This window comes from Giraffa tippelskirchi, chromosome 2 (assembly GCF_054371585.1).
Source record: "Giraffa tippelskirchi isolate mGirTip1 chromosome 2, T2T-mGirTip1v1.2.pri, whole genome shotgun sequence".
In the NCBI taxonomy this organism is placed as follows: domain Eukaryota; kingdom Metazoa; phylum Chordata; class Mammalia; order Artiodactyla; family Giraffidae; genus Giraffa; species Giraffa tippelskirchi.
Window position 1 is genome coordinate 108,128,828 of NC_137276.1, and position 18,397 is coordinate 108,147,224.

The 18,397-nt window shown below is 50.1% G+C and overlaps 1 non-coding gene across 1 annotated transcript; it reads right to left on the minus strand.

Annotated features, from left to right (window-relative positions):
- Nucleotides 1-12,893: 12,893 nt before the first annotated feature.
- Nucleotides 12,894-12,965, minus strand: TRNAM-CAU (transfer RNA methionine (anticodon CAU)). The gene has a single exon. It is a non-coding gene; the product is annotated as a tRNA-Met (tRNA).
- Nucleotides 12,966-18,397: the final 5,432 nt, after the last annotated feature.

An 18,397-nucleotide genomic window follows, 5' to 3' on the forward strand; every position in this document is an offset into this window, starting at 1 on the left:
TATGGAGAGTCCTGGTGGGGGAGGGGCAGCAGAAAGGAGTGGGATCGACAGGTGCAGGGAGGAGGCGGTCAGCACGGGGGACCCTGTGGGCTGGGAGGGCTTCTGGGCCCCCAGGAGGAAGATGTGTGGGTACTGATCCGAGGTGGGGCAGGAGAGGTCTTCCAGTGCCAGGGAGGTGACTCAGCCCCGTTTTAGGGACCATCTGTGACCCCCATTTCCTGGGCCGAGTTCCATGGGTGTGGAGCAAACTGTGCTTTTGAGAAAAGGCGACAGTGCCTTCAGTGTTTTCTTTTACACCTTTGAGTCATTAACAGTAAATTTGCTCCCAACAGCAATTAGTTCCATGCTAATGCAAGAAGTGCTAATTTCTGTACTGTATAAAATGCCACCCAATTCAATTTTGTGCAAATGAGTAAAAACAGACGGCAGGGCTGAGCTCTCAACCTTTGTGGGTTGAGTGACTCCTGCATTGTGCTGGTCTTCCAGGGTCTGTCTCCACCAATCATTGCCACTGGGAAGGGGGCACCGGCCTGGGGGAGCTCCAGAATCTGTCCACCCAACCAGTGGGTCTGGGAGCCCAGGCTGTGTATTCAGTATGCCCCCAGGGACTCCTGGGGAGCAGTGGCTTTAGTGAATGGTGTAGGGGGCTGCAGGATCCCGAGAGGAGCCATAGCCAGCTGGGACCCTCCCTCCGACCCCCTCCCTGCTGTCTCAGTCACCTGGGCTTCCTTAATCGGATACCACAACTGGGTGGCTTGGACAGCAGATGTTGGCTGCTCACAGCAGGGTGGAGGTCAGAGGTTAAGGTGCCCATTGCCTGGGTGTCTGGCGGGGGCTGCTCCAGCCTGCTGCGTTCTCCTGAGGCTGAGGCCAAGCTGGTCTCTGCCTCCTTGAGGGGGCCCAGCTGGATCCCATCAGGGCCCTGTCCGCCTTTTACCAGCCTCTTGCATGCCCTGCCTTCACACACAGTAGGCTCGGGGAGCAGGGCCTCAAGAAGTGACTTTTAGGGCACACAACTCAGCCAACAGCACTTGCCTTGCCTCGGGGGTCTCCCAAGACTGCATTTCTTTCTCACCTGGCTGCTTTAGAGTCTTATCTTGGGATGCAGGGCTGAGCTCTCATCCCAAGAGATAGTATCTCAGCTGGGATACTATCTCAGCTCAGATACTATCTCAGCTGGGATAGTATCTCCGCTCAGATACTATCTCAGCTGGGATAGTATCTCCCAGGCTCCTTGTGTTTTGCTCAATTTCTTGGATTTGTGTAGGCGTCCTAACAGAAGCAGAAGATATTAAGAAAAGGTGGCAAGAATACACAGAAGAAATATACAAAAAAGATCTTCATGACCCAGATAACCACAATGGTGTGATCACTCACCACGAGCCAGACATCCTGGAACGCAAAGTCAAGTGGGCCTTAGGAAGCAACACTATGAACAAAGCTAGTGGAGGTGATGGAATTCCAGTTGAGCTATTTCAAATCCTAAAATGTGATGCTGCTAAAGTGCTGCACTCAATACACCAGAAAATTTGGAAAACTCAGCAGTGGCCACAGGACTGGAAAAGTTCAGTTTTCATTCCAATCCCAAAGAAAGGCAATGCCAAAGAGTGTTCAAAGTGCTGCACAATTCCACTCATCTCACATGCTAGCAAAGTAATCTCAAAATTCCTCAAACCAGGCTTCAAAGTACGTGAACCAGATGTTCAAGCTGGATTTAGAAATGGCAGAGGAACTAGAGATCAAATTGTCAACATCCATTGAATCATCTAAAAAGAAAGAGAGTTCCAGAAAAACATCTACTTTTGCTTTATTGGCTATGGCAAAGCCTTTGACTGTTTGGATCACAATAAACTGTGGAAAATTCTTCAAGACATGGGAATACCAGACCACCTGACCTGCCTCCTGAGAAATCTGTATGCAGGTCAAGAAGCAACAGTTAGAACTGGACATGGAACAACAGACTGGTTCCAAACTGGGAAAAGAGTATGACAAGGCTGTATATTGTCACCCTGCTTATTTAACTTATCTGCAGAGTGCATTATGTGAAATGTCAGGCTGGATGAAGCACAAGCTGGAATCAAGTTTGCCAGGAGAAATATCAGTTACCTCAGATATGCAGATGACACTACCCTTATGGCAAAAAGTTGGATTGATGCTGAAGCTGAAACTCCAATACTTTGGCAACCTGTCACAAAGAACTGACTCGTTGGAAGGGACCCTGATGCTGGGAAAGATTGAAAGCAAGAGAAGGGGATGACAGAGGATGAGATGGTTGAATGGTATCACCAACTCAATGGACATGAGTTTGAGTAAGCTCTTGGAGTTGGTGATGGACAGGGAAGCCTGGTGTGCTGCAGTCCATGGGGTCGCAAAGAGTTGGACACGAGTGAGCGACTGAACTGAACTGAACAGTGTAAGCGTCAGTCCTTCTAGGAGTAATGATTCAGCCCTGAAGGGTCTCCGAATGCATAGGAGTACTATGTGGGTGGTGGGGATTCAGGTGTGAGGTGAAGACCTGGCCCTGCTGGAAGGGGACACTGCCTCTCAGCCCCCTGGGTGGCTGTGGTCACAGGGGATACAAGTTTCAGTCCAGAAAGCCCAATCTCATGGCACCTTCATTTATTCAGTTCAGTTCAGTTCAGTCGCTCAGTCTTGTCCAACTCTTTGCAACCCCATGGACTGCAGCATAACAGGCCTTCCTGTCCATCACCAACTCCCAGAGTTTACTCAAACTCATGTCCATTGAGTCGGTGATGCCATTCAACCTTCTCATCCTCTGTCGTTCCCTTCTCCTCCTGCCTTTAATCTTTCCAAGCATCAGGGTTTTTTCCCAATGAGTCAGTTCTTCCCATCAGGTGGCCAAAGGATTGGAATTTCATCTTTAGCATCAGTCTTTCCAATGAATATTCAGGACTGATTTCCTTTAGGATTGACTAGTTGGATCTCCTTGTAGTCCAAGGGACTCTCGAGAGTCTTCTCCAGCACCACAGTTCAAAAGCATCAATTCTTTGATGCTCAGCTTTCTTTATGGTCTAACGCTCACATCCATACATGACTATTGGAAAAACCATAGCTTTGACTAGACAGATCTTTGTTGGCAAAGTGATGTCTCTGCTTTTTAATATGCTGTCTAGGTTGGTCATAGCTTTTCTTCCAAGGAGCAAGTGTCTTTTAATTTCATGGCTGAAGTCACCATCTGCAGTGATTTTCGAGCCCCCCAAAATAAAGTCTGTCACTGTTTCCATTGTTTCCCCATCCATTTGCTGTGAAGTGATGGGATCAGATGCCATGATCTTAGTTTTCTGAATGTTGAGTTTTAAGCTAACTTTTCCACTCTCCTCTTTCAATTTCATCAAGAGGCTCTTTAGTTCCTCTTCACTTTCTGCCATAAGGATGGTGTCATCTGCATATCTGAGGTTATTGATATTTCTCATGGCAATCTTGATTCCAGCTTATGCTTCATCCAGCCCAGCATTTCACATGATGTACTCTGCATATAAATTAAATAAGCAAGGTGACAATATATAGCCTTGACGTACTCCTTTCCCAATTTGGAACCATTCTGCCATTCCATGTCCAGTTCTAACTGTTAGTTCCTGACCTGCATACAGGTTTCTCAGGAGGCAGGTCAGGTGGTCTGGTATTCCCATCTCTTGAAGAATTTCCCACAGTTTGTGGTGATCCATGCAGTTAAAAGCTTTGGCATTGTCAATAAAGCAAAAGTAGATGTTTTTCTGGAACTCTCTTGCTTTTTTGATGATTCAACAGATGTTGGCAATTTGATCTCTGGTTCCTCCGCCTTTTCTAAATCCAGCTCGAACATCTGGAAGTTCATGGTTTGCTGCTCCAGCACCGCACAGCCACCACTCCAGCAGCAAACTTCCAGATGTTCAAACACAGTCCACTGGAGAAGGGAATCGCAAACCACTTCAGTATTCTTGCCTTGAGAACCCCATGAACAGTATGAAAAGGCAAAAAATAGGACACTGAAGGAAGAATTCCCTAGGTCGGTAGGTGCCCAATATGCTACTGGAGATCAGTGGAGAAATAACTCCAGAAAGAATGAAGAGAAGGAGCCAAAGCAAAAACAACACCCAGCTGTGGATGTGAGTGGTGATGGAAGTAAAGTCTGATGCTGTAAAGACCAATATTGCATAGGAACCTGGAATGTTAAGTCCGTGAATCAAGGCAAATTGGAAGTGGTCAAACAGGAGATGGTAAGAGTGAACATCAACATTTTAGGAATCACTGAACTAAAATGGACTGGAATGGGTAAATTTAATTCAGATGATAATTACATCTGCTACTGTGGGCAAGAATCCCTTAGAAGAAATGGAGTAGCCATCATAGTCAACAAAAGAGTCCGAAATGCAGTACTTGGATGCAAAAACGACGGAATGATCTTGGTTCATTTCCAAGGCAAACCATTCATTATCACAGTAATCCAAGTCTATGCCCTGCTGGAGCAGTGGCTGCACAGTGCGCTGGATTGGTGACTGTGAGGAGATGCCCCATGTCCAAGGGCAGAGAAGCCCCAGCAAAGACGGTAGGCGCTGGAGAAGTCCTGGGTCAGGATTTATTAGCTTATATTAAAAAATACAGCACAAAGCCAGTACACCACGTCTGTGAATCAGCTCTCTGGCTACCGATTTGAGACTCCTGCCAGCATTTTCCTGGCTCTCTGCTTTGCCAAAGCGGCCGACAATTAATTCACATTTTGCTAGTCCACTGTACTCGGTTTTCGCATCTCTGCAAATGATGCTGATCATTTTGTCATGTGTTCAGTATCCTTGGATTAGCTCCAGCAATGGGGGCTTATTTTAAGGATAACAGAGGAAGGAAGGTGGCAGAGCCTCCGGGAATCCAGGGTAGAAGCCTTGACTGTGTGATGTCCCTCCACAAGGCAGAGCTCTGCCTTGCAGCCTCAGTGAGGCTGACACTGCTGACACCGCCTCCATGGTTTTGCACTCTCCCTGGACACCTCCAACTCAAATGTTAGTTCATACTTTCCTGTCTTACAACCTCACTTACTTGTAACTTCAGCAAGTACCAGCCTGTCCTATCTCTGACCCTGCAAGCCCCCAATTTAACTGAAGGCTCGTCTCTTTAGTGTCTTTCGAGTTTCAGCTGTCACTACTAAATATTCTATGTGCTTGATGTTTATTAGTTTGTAATTTTTAAGTCGGAGAAGGCAATGGCACCCCACTCCAGTACTCTTGCCTGGAAAATCCCATGGACGGAGGAGCCTGGTAGGCTACAGTCCATGGGGTCGCTAAGAGTCGGACACGACTGAGTGACTTCACTTTCACTTTTCCCTTTCATGCACTGGAGAAAGAAATGGCAACCCACTCCAGTATTCTTGCCTGGAGAATCCCAGGGACGGCAGAGCCTGGTGAGCTGCCGTCTATGGGGTCGCACAGAGTCAGACACGACTGAAGCGACTTAGCATAGCATAGCATAGCAATTTTTAAGTAAAGGATTTCTCTCCTGGTAGGACAGGCCACAGGCCACTGGCAAGCATGCAGACAGACTGTGCTGGTCAGGGGTCCACTCTATCCCAGGTGACTGGAGGAGAAGGGCCGGGTCCAGAGTGCTGATGTAGTGGCCCACGTGGCAGGGCTTGAGGGCCGAGCACCCTTCAGCAGGCCATGGCTCTAGGCAAATGTCTAACATGGTAATCTTTACAGTTCATCCAGCTTGTCAGAACGTTGGCTTTATGAGGATCTACTGGCTCAGGAAAAAACTCTTTTATCCTAGAGGTAGAAAGCACTGGAGCAGATGTTGGTGACATTCTACTAAGAAGTGATGTTTATCCGGGTGTTCTATCAGTTGGAAATCCCAAAGCATCCCACTTCAACTAGAGTAATGTGTTTGCAAATTCTGCATTTTGCTTTTGTATTTTTGAAAGTGGAGTAACTAAATTCATTTAAATGACCAAGATCACCGGTTGCTAGAATTAGAAGGAACTTTACCCTAATTCCTCATTTGTTCTGCTCTAACGTCCCTTGGCCTCCAATCCCGAGTGACCTCACCCTGACGTGGCCTCTCTTCCTGGGCTCAGGGACTCTTGAACAGTCAGCTCTCCTGGGTCTGGAACCAGCAGGTGGCTCGTAGGGGTCTGGTGCAGGCATTTAGTCATCTACTTGAACCTTCTCACGTTCCATTTCAAAGGGGTCCCGAGGAAGTGAAGAGGTTTTAAAACACAGAAAATGGTTTTCGAAATTTCTGCAGCCAGCCACAAAGGCATAACTGGTAGGAAACTTGTGCTGTTTCTTTCTTTTGCCAAAGGAGCTAGAAAGTTGGACAGAATATTTACAACAACTGGATTTGGATAAAGTAGGTTACTTCTGAGAAGATATCTCTAGGTAGTCATTTTTTGAGGCTTGTTGATTAAGGGAAGGACTCTGGATCGGGCCCTGTGGTGGGGTGTGGTGTGCTATGAGTGGCCTCAATCCACAGATGTCCCTTCCTGTGGATTCTCTGATAGCCAGGGTTCTCTGAATTAGAAGTAGGAGGACAGAAAGGCCGGCACTGACCAGGGTAAAGGTGGAAGCAGACAGACACAGGTGGTGCAGGGCTGCAACCCCCTGGAGAAAGGGAACAGACACCTAGTTCACTCTGTACTGTTGTCTTTCCTGGGGGGGAGGAGGGTGGGAGCCTCGTGTGGCCATCTGCATGTGGGATGGTGGAAGTGAGAGCCGGGGAGGAGGAAGGTCTGAGAGAAGAAGTTCAGTGTCTGCATCAGGTCCGCTGAGCTTTAACTAAAACTGAGTCTGCGCACGCGTCGGGGAAATTCCATGACGTGAGTTGGCAGCTGAACAGTTCTCCAAACTTGGACCAGGCGGAGAAATGTGTGAACTTCATCATACCAGTGAGACAGCTCAGGGAACACTTGGGGCAATAGATAAAGTACATCAGGGTCGTGTAGGGATAAATCGGCCAGGAGAAAAGTCTACCTAGATTCATTCCAAGGACTTAAACCTCAAAAGAAGCGATGTCGTCTAAATCAAGAACATCTCACCTGATACAAATGCTATCCATTTTATGTTGTATTTACAGGAAATAGTGTTCCAATAGGTCTTTAAAAAATTTCCGGTACTGTAGTTTGATGTACAGGAAGATGCAGAAACATATGGTGACATTTGGGGGAAAAAAAAAATCAATGCTGAAGCTGCTGGTCCTCAGACCACCTGTGGAGCCAGGTTCCTGTGATGTAATCTCATCCACCTTGAGTAATAAAGTGAGAAGCTGTTGTAATTTTAATTTCTTCAGTTCCAAACATGTACAGTCATTAGATAGTAAGCTGGACTTTTCCCTGGGAAGACCCTTTCTAGTATATATTTTATTATTTTTACATACCTTGAATCTTTGAGGTCTGATCTTTCTATAATGTTCTTATTGGACCATTGTTGCTTCTGTCTGCTTCCTCTTTTATCTTGGTCAATGCCTGCCTTTCTGTCCTCCTACCAATTACTCCAGGCTTCCCTGGTGGCTCAGTTGGTAAATACGCTGCCTGCAATGTGGGGACCTGGGTTCAATACCTGGGTTTGGAAGATCCCTTGGAGAAGGAAACAGCTACCCATTCCAGTATTCTGGCTTGGAAAATTCCATGGAATATATAGTCCACAGGGTCGCAAAGAGATGGACACAACTGAGAAACTTTCACTTTCACCAAAAACACCAGGCCATGCTGCTGGTCAGAATACCCTGGCTATCAGAGTATCCACAGGAAGGGACATCTGGTCAGAGTCTGACCAATCAGAGCACCCCACACCTCACCACAGGGACTGATCCAGAGATGAGGCCTGGAGTCCTTCCCTTAATCAGTGAGCCTCGAAAAATCGCCACCTAGAGATATCTTCTCTGGAGTAATTTACTTTCTCCAGCTTTTTCTTTTTTTTTTTTTTTTTACTGTGCTGGATCTTTGTTGATGTTCTAGAGCTTTCTTTAGTTGTGGCCAGTGGGGGCAACTCTCTAGTTGTGGTGGGCAGACTTCTCATCACAGTGGTATCTCTTGTTACAGAGCATGAGCTCTAGGGTGTTCAGGCTTAACTAGTTGCAGCACTCAGGCTTAGTTGCCCCTCAGCATGTAGAATCTTCTGGGACTGGGGATTGAACAGAGTTTGCCAAGAGAACCTACTGGTCATAGCAAACACCCTCTTCCAACAACAGAAGACATGACTCTACATGTGGATATCACCAGATAGTCAATACCAAAATCAGATTGATTATATTCCTTGCTAGAGAAGCTCTATACAGTCAGCAAAAACAAAACCAGGAGCTGACTGTGGCTCAGATCATGAACTCCTTATTGCCAAATTCAGACTTAAATTGAAGACAATAGGGAAACCACTAGACCATTCAGGTATGACCTTAATCAAATCCCTTATGATTATACAGTGGAAGTGAGAAATAGATCCAAGGGATTAGATCTGATAGAGTGTCTGAAGAACTATGGATGGAGTTTCGTGACATTGTACAGGAGGCAGGGATCAAAGCCATTCCCAAGAAAAAGAAATGCAAAAAGGCAAAATGGTTGTCAGAGGAGGCTTTACAAATAGCTGAGAAAAGAAGAGAAGCAAAAGGCAAAGGAGAAAAGGAAAGATATACCCATCTGGATACAGAGTTCCAAAGAATAGCAAGGAGAGATGAGAAAGCCTTTCTCAGTGATCAGTGCAAAGAAATAGAGGAAAACAACAGATTGGGAAAGACTAGAGATCTCTTCAAGAAAATTAGTGATACCAAGGGAACATTTCATACAAAGATGGGCACAATAAAGGACAGAAATGGTATAGACCTAACAGAAGCAGAAGATATTAAGGAGGTAGCAAGAATACACAGAGGAACTGTACAAAAAAGATCTTCATGACCCAGATAATCATGATGGTGTGATTACTCACCTAGAGCCAGATATCCTGGAATGTGAAGTCAAGTGGGCCTTAGAAAGCATCACTACGAACAAAGCTAGTGGAGGTGATGGAATTCCAGTTGAGCTATTTCAAATCCTAAAAGCTGATGCTGTGAAAGAGTGCACTCAACATGCCAGCAAATTTGGAGAACTCAGCGGTGACCACAGGACTGGAAAAGGTCAGTTTTCATTCCAATCTCAAAGAAAGGCAATGCCAAAGAATGTTCAAAGTACCACACAATTGCACTCATCTCACACACTAGCACATAATGCTCAAAATTCTCCAAGCCAGGCTTCAACAGTACATGAACCAAGATCTTCCAGATGTCTAAGCTAGATTCAGAAAAGGCAGAGGAACCAGAGATCAAATTGCCAATATCCATTGGATCATCGAAAAAGCAAGAGAGTTCCAGAAAAACATCTACTTCTACGTTATTGACTACGCCAAAGCCTTTGACTGTGTGGATCACAACAAACTGTGGAAAATTCTTCAAGAGATGGGAATACCAGACCACCTGACCTGCCTCCTGAGAAATCTGTATGCAGGTCAAGAAGCAACAGTTAGAACTGGGCATGGAACAAAAGACTGGTTCCAAATTGGGAAAGGATTATGACAAGGCTATTTATTGCCACCCTACTTATTTAACTTATATGCAGAGTACCTCATATGAAATCCTGGGCTGGATGAAGCACAAGCTGGAATCAAGATTGCTGCGAGAAATATCAATAACCTCAAATATGCAGATGACACCATCCTTATGGCAGAAAGTAAAGAGAAACTAAAGAGCCTCTTGACGAAAGTGAAAGAGGAGAGTGGAAAAGTTGGCTTAAAACTCAACATTCAGAAAACTAAGATCATGGCATCTGATCCCATCACTTCATGGCAGATGGGGAAACAATGGAAACAGTGACAGACTTTATTTTGGGGGGCTCGAAAATCACTGCAGATGGTGACTTCAGCCATGAAATTAAAAGACACTTGCTCCTTGGAAGAAAAGCTATGACCAACCTAGACAGCATAAGCAGAGACATCACTTTGCCAACAAAGATCTGTCTAGTCAAAGCTATGGTTTTTCCAATAGTCATGTATGGATGTGAGCGTTAGACCATAAAGAAAGCTGAGCATCAAAGAATTGATGCTTTTGAACTGTGGTGCTGGAGAAGACTCTTAAGAGTCCCTTGGACTGCAACGAGATCAAACCAGTCAATCCTAAAGGAAAGCAGTCCTAAACATTCATTGGAAGGACTGATGCTGAAGATGAAACTCCAATCTTTTGGCCACTTGATGGGAAGAACTGACTCATTGGAAAAGACCCTGATGCTTGGAAAGATTGAAGGCAGGAGGAGAAGGGGACGACAGAGGATGAGATGGTTGGATGGCATCACCAACTCGATGGCCATGAGTTTGAGCAAGCTCTGGGATTTGGTGATGGACAGGAAAGCCTGTTGTGCTGCAGTCCATGGGGTCTCAAAGAGTTGGACCCAACTGAGCCACTGAGCTGAAATGAACTGGCACCCGATCTTGGCATAACTCTGATTCTGCAGAGTAGAGTCTCCCTGTCTGGCACCTCTGGCCTGTCCTCTCTGGTGCCCAGGCTTTCTCAGCTCTGGCTCTCCCACTGTGCTTTCCCTCCTCCTTGGTGTTCTCCAAGTGACAGCTGGTCGCCCACCTTGGTGGCCTGGCTCTTGCCTGCATGTTCCTGTGGCCGGTCTTATTCCTGACCACGGGGCAGGGGTGGCCCTGTTGTGTGGTCACGGGGAGACTAGGTGTGTCTTTTCCTGACTCTGGGCCTGGCACGTGGAGAAGCTGGGTGGTAGTTATTGAATCTATGGGAGGAGGATTTGCCTCTTGCCACCCCGTTCCCCGCACCTCTGCAATGTAGCTTGGTCACTCCCCCTCCAGGAAGCTAATCTGCCTCTGGGGTGGGGGGATGGGCCCTGGATCAGGGGCTTAACTCTCGGCCACCCTCCTCTGCTCCTGCAACCCAGCCAAGGGGAAAACACAGCTCCTCTTGAAAAAGGAAAGAGACCAGAAAAACCAAATGTACCCACGAAACAGACAACTGGGAGGGGAGACAAGGCGGAGTGCTCAGCAGAGTCTTAAGAGAAAAATGAGTGGATATCCTGGAAGAAAGTCAGAGCCAGAGCCGCCTCCAGCCACTTCCCAATCCATGCAGACATCCCCCTCCCCACCCACCTCAACATTTCCCAGAAGAGCGTTCCCTCCTCAGACCCTTGTCCACAGGTCTTTTGACTGGGATGATGCCTGCCCTGCTGGACGTGTGCATTAGGCACTCAGCACACTGTCCACTCAGCACACTCCAGGCCCCTGAATGACCAGAAAATCAAGATTCACTGGGAAACCAGAATCTTACCCTGCAGCCGGATGTCGACCGTGCCCAGGAGAACTTACAGGGGCAGGGCTTCCCTCAGTTGCCTGGTGGCCTAGATGGTAAAGAATCAACAAAGGGGTGTCCCCGGACACTTCCCTGGATGACTAGAATCAGGGCTTCAGGCTACTTTGGTTCACTTTGGAAGGTTCTGGAATTTTGTCCCTGTTACTTGTCACCATCTCATCATTCCCCTGCAGACACGGCCATAAATCTGCTCAGTGACAAGCCCATGGGCTCAACTCAGGGGCAATGAGGAGGTTCTGGAGGGTCTGACTTGTCAGAGTCATTCTCAGGGAGAAATATTGGGATGTCCTGCCGGGTGCTCACAGGGGTCAGTCCCCTGCAGGGCGGGTGCCGGCACGTCTTCTCCAAGCAGAGCCCTCTGGGACCCCCCACTGCAGTTCTGGCCTCCTGCCTCCACCTGAGGCTCAGACTTGTTTTTGGGTGGCCATCGGTACCCAAGTGCTTCCATGACCCCTGCCCACCATCCCTTCGGGGCACCCCTTCCAGGGCTGCTCATTTTATCAGGGCCCTGCTCTCCTCGCTGCTCTGTGTCAGAACCCTACAGCAGCTTCTGGGCGTCCAAGGCCATCCTGGCCTTCGGAAGTCACGGCTGCTCGCCTAGGAAGCCCCGGAGCCCTATAACCCATGATGAAGAGGTGTTTGGCCCTTCCCTGCAGCTCCACAGGCAGGTTCCCTGCTGCCAGGCCCGCCTGTTCTTTGCAGATGATTCCATTTGCCGCAGCGAGGGTCCTGCATCAGGAGGGCGGTGGGTCGGGGGCAGGGGCTGTGAGCCTGACTCCCGTGGCCATGTGGAGAAAGCAGCTCAGAGGGGAGACACCTTTCAGACACTCCGTTTACTTGGCTGCAATTTTCTGAATCAATGCTTCAACTCATGAGTGAGAGAAAAATCACGCGTTCCTGTCACACGCCAGGTGGAGGTCGGCTGCAGTCCTTTCAGAGACAGCCATTGATTTCTCTGCAGCTGTTGCCCACAAGGTGCTATGGGGCACTGGTTCCCCGGGCAGCTGTTACCCGTCTCCAGGGGTTGCAGTGGCGGAGGGCTCGGGCGTGCAGGTGCCCAGAGCTGCCCACAATGGCAGGGCTGTGTCTTTTGTGTTGTTTTGTTTTGTTTTTGTATATGTGATCCAAAGCTTAGCACATGGTAGATGCTTGATAAATGCTTGCTCTGTGTTCATTTGATTTATTATCTGCTATGTTTCAGAATAAAATGTTAATATACCACACAATAAAAAATCTGGGGCACTTTGCATAGGGAGGGCGTCCTAGGGCATGGTAGGCCCCTGCTCCCTGAGGGGCCTCATAGGAGACCGTGGGGCTGGTGTGTGTGTGTGTGTGTGTGCTCAGTCGCTCTGTTGTGTCGACTCTTTGCCACCCCATGGACTGTAGCCTGCCGGGCTCCTCGGTCCATGGAATTCTCCAGGCAAGAATACTGGAGTGGGTAGCTATTCCCTTCTGCAGGGGATCTTCCCCACTCAGGGATCGAACCCACATGTCTTGTGTTTCCTGTATTGGCAGGTGGGTTCTTTTCCATTGAGCCACCTGGGAAGTCCCAAACTCCAGGATCCAAGTGGAAATGCCAGGGATTGAACCCGGGGCCTTACACATATGAAGCATACTCTCTACCACTGAGCTACATCCCCTGGAGCTGGGGGTCTTGGGAAAAGCCCAAGTGTCCACTCCCCAGGAACCAGCTTCTGGGGTCAGTCAGAAAGTCAAGTTTCTTTGCTTCTCAAGGACTTTAGTCATCTTTGTGGTGTGATACCATCTCACAGAGATGGAAGCTAACTGACAGTCAGTGATTATCTCTGAAACTAGAGGAAAAGAGTTAACCATTTCATGGTAAATACAGTTCAATGGGGGGTCAGTGAGCAAAAGCAAGCAGCTGTTAGGTGGTGGCATGGGAATCAGCTTTCTCTGGGCAGGTATGGCCAAGATTTCTAGTGGACCCAGTGCCCATCTTCCCTTCCCTTCCCTTCTGGGGACTCAGCCACCAGATAACAACTCTACCTCCCACCGTCTCTGGAAGCCAGGGGAGCCACGGGGGCTGTGAATAGAAAAAAGAGGTCATTTCTAGAATGCACCAGTAAACACAGAGGCTGTGCCTCCCACGTGACTCAGTGACTAAACAATAACAACCCTCTCCTTCAGACCCTTCCAGGCACCTGGCAACGAAATGAGAAGGAAGGAGCTGGAGTAGCCATATTGGGCTGTGAGGTGGAGACTGTATTGTGATGAGGGCAGAGCAACGGGTGGTGGAAGGAGTCTGGGTCCACGTGCACGTGGGTATGGAGGAGAAATCTCTGTCTTCTGCTGCTGTGTTTGGAGCTCTTTGTTGCAGCAGCCCAAGTTGTACCTTCATTCCCAGTGTCCAGAACTCCTTGACTGAGTCCCCCTCTTGCCATGTGATCCCCGACCTCCCCCTGAAGGCAAATGTTGCTTTGAAAATTGTCTCTTGACTTTATTTTTGAAATTTAATTTATTCGACTCTTGGTGAGAAATGACATAAAGATTTCCTAACACTCCCCTCTTTAAAAAAACCCTCGCTTGTCACCAGTTTCCTCTCTCCCGTTCTCTGTGCTTTCGCAGTTTCTTGGCTTCTCTTTCTGAGATCTAGGGGCTGACACCAGGGTCGGGTGGTTCCCAGCTCTGCGCTCGGCTTGAGGCAGCCGACTGTTCCCACCCTCCTCCTGTTTCTTCTCCCCTCCCCTCTTCCCTCCTTTCTCCCCATGTCGAAGCCTCACCAAGGGGAAGTGAGGAAGGTGCGGGGTGCGTGGAAGGTCGCTGGAATAGGGCTCCGGCCTCTCCAGGCAGCAGTGGGAATTCAGGCTGTGGGGCCTCGGGCCCCACATTGTTGAGCAAATTAGTGTGAGCTGGAATTCAGAGAATGAACCAGAAATTCCAAGGGTCATTGCTTTGATTTTATTCTGTGTACTTTTTAGTTTTTAAAATTAGCAGTCTTGGGTCTGCTATGTCTCCTTTTATGTTTTAGCATTTTGATCCAGGCTCACTTGAATCAAAGGCACTTTTATGTTCAGTGAGTACTCCTGACTGTAAACTCACCTTCCATCTCTGTTCCCACCCTGCAGACATCTCTGCTCCTCACCATGGTCCTCATCAGATTGCTCCTTGCACCTGGTTCCAGGAACAAGCAGGAGGAAGAGAGCCCCTCTCCCTGCACTGGCTGCATCCCGTCCTTAGTGTGAGTGGCTCTTGCCCCCTCAGCACGCTTCTCCCTGTTTCATCAGCTGTACAACTTGGGCTTTCCAGGTGGTACTAGTGGTAAAAAAAAAAAAAAGAAAACAAACCCCAAAACCCAACTACCAGTGCAGGAGACATAGAGATGTGGATTCTATCCCAAGGTTGGCAAGATCCCCTGGAGGAGGAAATGGCAACCCATTCCAGTGCAAAATATTCTTCCCTGGAAAATCCCATGGACAGAGGAGCCTGGCAGGCTACAGTTCATGAGGTCACAGAGTCAGACACTACTGAAGTGACTTAGCACGCATGTGCAACTTGTGGGTACCCCTCCCTAATCTTGGAGACCCTGCACTTTCCTCTCAGAACAAGCAGCTCAGAAAGCACTGTGAGGTTTCTGGTGGCCTACTGGAAGTCAGTTTATACAGACAGGACACCCCCTTCCCACAGCTGGGAGTGCACCTGGCCTCTCCTGGCTTCTGGCCACGGGGTCTCCATCACCTGAGCCAGGTGCTAACGAGGAGTGAGGAAGTGGGGCAGCTCCATATACACCTCCAGGGCTGGTGCGTCTAGTGGCTAAGACTCCTGTGCAGCAGGTGGGCTCCAGGCACGGCTGGCTCTATCCTGGGTCAGGTCCAGGAACTAGGGGGTGACAGCTGGGTCTCTCAGGGCTTGTGATCGGATCCTGGGACTTGGGCGGTGGCCCGTGGGTTCTGACGGCCCGCATACGTTTGACATGACTGTCCCTTTCAGTCTGCTTCAGAGAGGCAGCGGTGAGAAGGCCAGCTTTAGTGGGTCTCATCCTCTCAGGGCCCAGCCCTGTGGAAAGGGAAGGGGTGAGTGTTGTCCAGGACCCCCAGGCCCCAGGGGCCCCAAGGTTATGGTGGCCAGCACTGCTGCTGCTCAGTCAGTCGTGTTGGACTCTGTGACCCCATGGACTGTAGCCCACCAGGCTCCTCTGTCAATGGGATTCTCCAGGCAAGAATACTGGAGTGGGTTGCAGTGTCCTCCTACAGGGGATCTTCCCGACCCAGGGATCAAATTAGCAGTCTTTTATGTCCCCTGCATTGATAGGCGGGCTCTTTACCACCAGCGTCCCCTGGAGGCCCTGGCCAGCACTGCTGCCCCCAAACAGCAGCAGATCCCTTAGACAAACCTGGGGAGAGGGGGACCAAGGGCTGGAGCTGTGGAGAACTGCAGCAATGAAGGCAGGGACCGGTGCATTCTGTGCTACCCCATGTGGGGCCCAGGAGACCGAGATCCTAACGGGGCATCCCCCTGGAGCCCACCTGGGCGAGGCGCTTCATCAGGGGAGAGCAGCTGGTCCCCACCCAGACTACATCCCAGAGGCTGTGTACCCCCTTCACCTGGGAAACAGAAAGCCCTGCATTGGGGGCCAGTTGGGTCCTCGGCCCTTTGGGGGAGCACCCAAGTGTCCTGAGCAGAAAGCAAGGCCACAGATCAGACTTGCTCCTTGCTCCTGTCTCCCTAACTCAGAGGTGGGAGTGCTGACATTTCAGCTAGAATTCAGTGGTCAGGATTACTTCAGCGGGTGATGGCGGGGGTGATGTCAAGGACAACCCCCTTCTCTTTCTAAAGACACTGATGGTGAAGGCAGGTTCTCTGCATCAAGTCACCAAGGCCCCCTCTTCCTGCAGCTCTGCAGCGTTAAGCACTGTTTGGGCCCTAGACACAGAGGGTCTGCTTCTGTCTGTCTGTCCATCTCTCTCTTCAGTGTTCTATCTGCATCTCTTTGGTATCTCCTGAGTGTTGGTATGACCACAGGAAGGGAGAAAGATGCTCTGCACCAGGCCAGGGACCTCTGCTACTTCTCACTCACATGTGCGTTTAGAGTCCGCAGATACAAAGAAGCAAGAACCAAGGGGGAAGCTGGTCCTGCATGAGTGTTGGGTTCAGGGAAAGGTCTATGTCTCAGGAGCTCTGGGGTTGCAGACAGTCACCCCACATGCACCCACCTCCCTTCACCCCCAGCCTTGGTGAGGACAGGGGCATGGGCCCTGTGGTCAGGGCAGCTGAGCCTTTGCCAAAGGACACACGCAGGTCTACTGACTGTTACGGATGGTTGCTTGGGGTCAGTGGCAGGTGTCATTGGCTTCCTCAGGTCAGTGAAAAGCTGAGGGCTGGAGAAGGAGCCCTGGGCAGTCCCTGAGTCCTGGAGGGAGACAGGGCTTGGGAGACAGATTCTAGGAGGCGGGACCAAGGGCCTCTGGAGTTGGCAGTGGGCGACAGTCTGCCCTCCTCTGGGAGTGCTGGCAAGCAGGGGCCCTCTCAGCCCTGCTCTGACTGCCCACCCTAGCCGATGTGGTCATGTCATGTTATGCTCCTGGGCTTCCTGCCCTGCCTGCCCCTGGATTCCAGTCCAGGTCCTGGTTACTGGGCCAGCAGTAAAGCTGCTGTTCCCAGTTCACCTGCATCAACAAGGGGGTCTTCCCCTTGGGAGCTGGGGGAGACAATGAGCCAGGTGGGAAGGCTGAACCCTGAGGAGCAGGTGGGGGTGGAAGAGAAGACGCTGAGCCAGAGGAAGACTTGCATGTGGGGCCTGGGTGGGGCCTCGGGGAGAACCCAGCAGGTGGAGCCGTGAGCCGAGGGCTGGGTGAGTCTCGATGAGTCACATCCCTTTTTGTGAGCGGTACAGTGTTGACGTGAGTCATATGCAGGCAGACCCCAGGAATAGAACCCAAGAGCCGCTCTGCACCCCACACGCTCCCTGCCGGGTCCATCTGGGTCAAGGTTGTGAACGAGAGCTACCCTACTCTGGGGCCATTGTCCTCTGGGTCTTCCCTGGCCGAGGCCAGCAGGGGACAGCAGGGTGGCTGGCTAGGGACGAGGGTCATCTTCAGGCCTAGGATCCCATGGCTCTGACTACCTCTCTGCCCCCTCCCTAGTGCTCAACAGCATCAGAAAGCCCCCCACCCCAGCAAAGCTCTCCAAAGGGTTGCTCTGGGCTCAGAGTGTGAGCAGAGTTCAGCCCACTGGTGGCTGGTCAGCGTTAGCTCCAGGTGTGAAATCACGTGTGTTCCAGTTCTTCTGTCCCCAGCCCCTGCAACTGAGGGGTATATGCAACTGAAGGGAGGAAAGAGGGCTGTGTGCTGAGGACAGGCTCCCTGTGTAGGGCGGGGGGTGCTGGGCCAGCCTCACCACGGATCCCCACTCAGCAGGCAGGCAGATGAGGGCTGGGACTTGGAGTTCCCGGGGGTTGGGGACAGAGCTGGTCTCTAGGACCCAGGCCTGCAGGTCACTTTGAAGTCAGCCCATGGGGAATCAGCCTGAAAAGTCATTTCCTGTCTGTCTGTTTGGGGGAGTCAGCTGAGTGGGCCCTGCATCGTCAGGATTGAGATTTTCCTCCCAGTCTCTGTGCTCGTGTTATCTGTGCAAAGCTTTCCTGGAATCTCCACCGAGCCTCGCTCTCAAGCAGACAGCCTTATAATTACCTCTAAATTGGTGGCCATGTGGTGTCCCCTGGGTGCTCCTGGCTCAGCGGCCAGCTGCAACCCCCTGGCTTCTGGGAATCCCCTCCCTGCTCCCAGCCACCGCATTCCGGGATCCCGGATGGAGTTCACCCACCCACGGGACATGCAGCAGCTTTGGAACTTGTAGCAGGCTGATGGAGACTTGATTCTTCTCTGCCTGTGGAGAAGGGCTGCAGAGTGGAAAACGGATGTACATGCAACCCCAGGGAGTCTGTCTGGGATTAAGAGGGAGCTTAATATGTTGCTGGTTTGGCACTTGAGGACCATGGGATGCCCTACAGGAATGAAAGAGGCTGCAGGAGGGTATCTCGAGGCAGCATCACTCAGACCAGTGCCCCAAAGACCCCAAACGCAAAACGGCTACAAAAGGGTTACTCCCACAATTT